The following is a 6,000-nucleotide window of genomic DNA, read 5'->3' as shown; positions in this document are numbered from 1 at the left end:
CGTCGAGTCGGCCCCAACTCATAGCGACCCCTCCTTGGGTTTCCGAGGCAGTATCACTACGGAAGTAGGATTGCCCAACCTTCCTTCCGAGGAGTGGCTATTGTAAATGCTATTTATTTCCTTGTTTCTTTTTCAGTGATCTCTTTGCTGGTGTAGAAGAATCTAACTGAGTTTTGGATGTTGATCTTGTATCTGAAAATAGGGGTTCTTTTTGTTATGTTGTTGAGGACATACTAGAAAAGTAGAGTGGGTCCTAACCCTAATCCTTTCAAATGGTATTTTATGAAGAGACAAGCATTAGGTGAAGATACACCTACAAGCAGCTAAAGAATGCCAAGAAATGCCTGGGGCTTCCAAAGTAGAAAGAGACAAGGATCCTCCCCTAGAACCCAGAGAGAGATAGAGAGAGCACCTGGCTCTGCTGATATCCTGATTTTGCACTATTAGCCTCAAAAACTGTGAGAGAATAAATTCTTGTTCTTTAAGCCACCCACTTGTGATATTTTTTTGTTATGGCAACACTAATAACTAAGACAAACCATATATGACTTCCCATTCATCCTGTGACACCAAGTTCCTGGTGCCCTATTTCTCAATTGTCTTAACGTGGTAATAGTGATTGTACCTGGATGATGAATATATGGATCTATTGTTTTTTCTTTGCTAAGCTGTATTTTGAAATATTTTCTACAGTGAGTTTTTATTACTTGGATAGTGAAGTAATATTAAAATGTTCAAAAGAATGATTAATTTCATTGCAACAGCTGAATATCCATTTTATTTTTTTAATATTAACTAAATTATTCCTTCTTCACATTTTAGGAGCTCTGGTGGCATAGTGCCTAAGGCATTTAACTGTTAACCAGAAGGCTGGTGGTTCAAACCCACTAGCCACTCCTTAGAAAGAAGATTGGGCAATCTACTTCCATAGAGATATCACCTTGGAAACCCAAGGAGGGATCACTATGACTCTAAACTGACTCAGCAACATTGAGTTTGGTTTTGATTCTCCAAATTTTGGTCAATAGTGAGAGATATGTGATCCTGGAGATAAGGAGTAACCTTCTCTATCCATGCCCATACACTTTTTTTTGTGGTCTCTGCCCATCAATGCTAGTTGATCTACCCAATTCCTCCTATTTTTATTTTTTAAACTTTTTATTGTGATTTGGGGGTGAAATTCAACAAAGCAGATTTGTCTTACACTCAACAGTTTATACACTTTTTTTCCCTCTCATGACACTGATTATAATTCCTGCAATGTAACAGCTCTCCTCCCACTTCCTCCCTGTGGTTACCCTTTCCCTGCGTCCTTCTTACCTATGCATTCCTGCCTCCTTACCTTTCTCTGTGTGAATGCTGCCCTTCTAATCTCATGTGGTTGATTTTTCTAAGAAGTGCCTCTCCCTGGTGTAGTTGTTCAGCTGATGGGCTTGCCTGCTGTTTGGCTGAGAGTTAAGCTATGACAGTTAAGCTATGAGAGTGAGTTCAATTCCAGACCCAAAATGTGACTAGGGGCCATAGTCTTAGAGGTTTCATCAGTCTCTATCCAACCAGTTAACCTGTTCTTTTTTTCATGTTTTTTAGTTTTGTTCCACAATTTTTCTCCCAGTCTATCCACTATCTCCAGTTTTGGTCCTTTTTTGAGTGGTTGATGTTGGTAGCCAGGCACCATGTAGTTCTTCTGATTTCAGAGTCATGTAGGTTGAGATTCTTATGGTCCATTAGTTCTTTGGACCAACTGTTTCCATGCATCTTTGATTTTCTTCACTCTTCATTGCTCTGGATGAGGAGAGGCCAATTGTTGCATCTTACGTGGCCACTTGTAAGCTTTTAAGACCCTAGTTGCTACTTAACAAAGTAGGATGTAGAGCAATGTTTTTGAGTATTGTGTTTTGCCAGTTGAGCATGATATCACCACAACCATGGTCCTAAGTCTGCAGACTCAGTGACTCACTCTCTCAAGGTGCTTAGTTATGGCTAAGAGATTTTTCTAACTTTGCCCCCTTTTAGCTTTATTCTGCATATGGACATTTTTATAACACTTAAAATATATATGTAGGAATATTGTCTGCCAAACTTATGTGGGGCTGTAGGTATGTTCCCATTAGCCTACTCATACCTGATCTTCTTGCTCATCTACCTAGGTATCCTCCTATAGATTAGTGTTTGCTATTACTGATAATGCAGTATTGTGTATGCAGTAGTATGTACTTTTATTGGCTGTACCTCTTGTGCATCTATCCATGCTCATGCACTTTTCTTTGTGGTCTCTGTCTTTCTTTTCCTTAGCAATATTCTACTGGTCACATGCTTTTGTTATATTGCCTTTCCCTTCATCCAAATCACTGCCTCAACTATCCATAAATTTTCTCTCCCCTTTCTTTCCCTCCCATCCTTGGTAATGAATAGAGAAAAGTTCCTTCCAGGTGTAAACCTTTGCTTGACTTTTTATAGTAACAGACTCATACCCTATGTGCCTGAGATTGACTTATTTCACTCAGCACAATGTCCTCCAAGTTCATCTTCATTATGAGGTGATTCACAGATTCTTCATTATTCTTTAAAGTTGCATAGTATTCCATTGTATGTATGCATGATAGTTAGGTTATCCACTCATCTGTTGATGGGCATTTAGTTTTTTTCCCCATCTTTTTTCTATTGTAAATAGTGCTGTCATGAACATGGGTGTGCACATATCTGTTTGTGTGTTGGATATCACCTCTTTAGGATATATTTCTAGTAGTGGGATTGCTGATGAAATGGTATTTCTATTTCCAACTTTTTAAGAAAGTGCCATACTGTTTTTCACAGTGGTTGTACCATTTTCTCCCTATTTTCAGCAGAGAACTAGGTATTGTATATGTGAGGGAAATTGCTATACTCTCAGAATGATTTCAAGTAGGAATTAGAGTCTCCACACCTGGTAGTTTTTGCCATAACTTCATTCTGTTCAGACCATGGCCCTTAAAGGAATTGGGAAGTACTATGAAGATATTCTTTATGGGAATCCACAACCAAGGACAAATAACCTTCATTATCCCTAGAAAAATATGGTAGGAAGCTATTTTCTGCAAATGTATCTGGGTGCAACAGCCAGGACCAAAATTGAGCCCCTGTGACAAATTCTCTCATTAAATAGACTGTTGGATTGCAAGCTGAAATCCATTTTCATAACTCATATATGTGCTACTAAAACTTGGTAGTTAATAAAGCTTGGGGGATCACATCTCTCATCACCCAGTGAATAAACCAACCTATGATTTTCTGCTCCTCATATTGCACTGTTGGAAAAGGGAACAAAGGCACATGAGTATAGTTTCATCTAGAGAGGGTCACTAATGGAAGGGCTGCTTGAGAAAGCCCATGCTTTCCTTACTGTCCTGGCATCTGTCATATTACATGCTCTAATTTCCAAAGGAAGAAAAGCAAGGTGGACAGAAATTAGCTTGTACTGAGGTCTATCCTTTGGTAATCCTTAATAGGATTGCTTTTTATCAAAGCTTTATGGATTCAATTAGTTTTTGCTTTAGCAAATACTTTATACTTTTCAGTCCAGTGATTAACCCCATTGATTGTCTTTTCGCCTTTTCAAGTGCAACAACTTATTAGAGATTTTTATTATTACCCTGTAAATTTCTGAGACTTGCATTCTGTGGCATTAGCTATGTAGTCTACATTTTGTGAGCTCTTTTAATTGCTTCTCTGAAGTGTGGACTTATTTTGAGTGAAGGTCACAGTAGTTTTCATTAATCTAGTGTTACTTTTAGAATCTCTTGGCTTTCATTTAAATCCAAAATTCCATTAGTTTTTCCTTAATTATTTCATCAAACAAGTTCTGTTTTCCATTTTTTAAGGTCAGCCTCTTTGACGTATTTTCAGTTACATTGATTTTTTTATGGGACTTTCATAGCCAGCTAAGAACTGAGATGTAGGGGGTAGGTCGTGACTATGTAGCTCGTATAGCATCTACTGCATTGATCTTTTCTCTGTTCCTTTACTACTAGACATTTTACTCATTTCCCATTCTTCATTTGAAAAAGCATGGGGTCTTGGTGATAAAGTAAAATGTCAAATAGTTATGTTTGCTACTTATTCAGTTGAGATTTTAGGTTAAAGCTTTTAGATTCTTCCTGTAAATCGTGCAGTTTATACAAATTTATATACATATTGAGGGTCCATGCTATGCACCGGAGGTAAAAAATACATAGCTTCTCTCAGAGGTTTACAAAATATTGGGGAGTTAGCTTCTTACAAAGGTCTTTTTGTGTATTGAATATTTTAGCATCACAGGAAGGCAACATACTGTGTTAGTAAATAATCTTTATTATTTATTTAGACCCCTGTCTGCAGCTTTCTAAAGTCCTTTGAACATTACTCTAGCTTAAACTAAAAGCAGAACTATGAGTATTTGCAAGGTCTTGTGTAAAGTAAGGAGCTCTGGAGGTATAGTGGTTAAGGCATTTGGCTGCTAATCAAGAAGTTGGTAGTTCAAACCCACTAGCTGCTCTGTGGAAGAAACATGAGGTGATCTGCTTCTGTAAAGATTTACACCCTTGGAAATCCAACTCACTTTGATCTAATCAAAATTGATTAGTGAGTTTCGTTTTTGGTTTTTGTGTAAGGTAACTGCCACTTTAAGAAGACATATTGGTAAAAAAACCAAAATAAAAAGAACCAAATCTATCACAGTTAGAGTGATTTCCACATGTGGACAGATAAAAAAGTGATGGCTTGGAGGAAATATGATTGCTTTTTATATACTCGCTGGCTAGACTCCAAATTGGATACAAATGGGTACACCAAACACATGTCACTTGTGTATAAACAAGCACAACAATGTTTTACAATATTCATGTTTACCATTAAAACTTGAAAGAGGTCACTTTAAGACAAATAATAATAAATATTTCCTGACATAATAAATAGTTATAAGAATAATTCAGGCTGAGACAATAAATGGCCCTTTTGAGGCTGATATCATGTAAGGTAACTACTACGTTCACCCATAAAACATCCCTTGCTCTTACTGCTAGAGACAGGACTTGGGACTGAATTAATATTTGTAGTTGGCTCTAATATTATATCATTCATTATTAGAGTTGCTATCTTTAAATGAGTTGAAAGGTACCCTTGAAAAAGTATTCATTAATGTCTCAGTGTAGATCATGCATTTTTAAGTACAAAATGCAGAGGAACCTTACTGATCTATCCTGCATAAACCACAAACTCACAGCTGGCCAGGGAAAATGCTATTGTACCAAACACAAAGTAACAAATCAACGTTCTGTTTGGCAATTTATGATACTGCTTTATTGTCTAATAGAGGAATTAGTTTTTCCCCAAGCACTTTCAAGGTAATTCAAAGTGTTATGCTTGATCAGTAGGTAATTACATTTCTCTTCTAAGCTTATAATAACAACAAAGTCAGATATGCTCCTCTTGTTTTTAATAGTACTGTTCTGGTAATACTTCCTGAATGAATGAGTGAATGAATGAACAAAAAACATGATTGGAGTCAGCATCTTTGCCTTTTTTTTTCTGCTCTGAGCTCATTGAGATTAATGGACTAATTGCCACATATGCAATTGTGTATGAATGGACCATGCATGAAGTTTTTTTTCAATGACATTAATGTGATTTTTTTTTTTTTTAAACTAAACTCCAATTGTTGTTGTTACGTGCTGTTGAGTCAGACCCGACTCATAGCAACCCGTTCTTGGGTTTTTGAGGCTGTATTACTGTGGAAGTAGACTGCCTAACCTTCCTTCTGAGGAGTGGCTGGTGGGTTTGAACCATCAGCCTTCTGGTTAGCAGTCAAATGCCTTAGGTACTACGCTACCAGAGCTCCTTCTGTTGTTGTTGTTATGTGCCCTCGAGTTGCACCTGACTCATAGTGACCCCTGCTTGGGTTGCCAAGGCAGTATCACTACGAAAGTAGATTGCCCAACCTTCCTTCTGAAGAGCTCCTTCTAGGGGTGGTCATAAACCAGTATTATA

The sequence above is a fragment of the Orycteropus afer genome, unplaced genomic scaffold (genome assembly GCF_000298275.1).
Source record: "Orycteropus afer afer isolate SDZICR_OR568_19922 unplaced genomic scaffold, OryAfe1.0 scaffold00222, whole genome shotgun sequence".
Classification (NCBI taxonomy): Eukaryota; Metazoa; Chordata; class Mammalia; order Tubulidentata; family Orycteropodidae; genus Orycteropus; species Orycteropus afer.
This window is presented reverse-complemented; position numbering follows the sequence as displayed.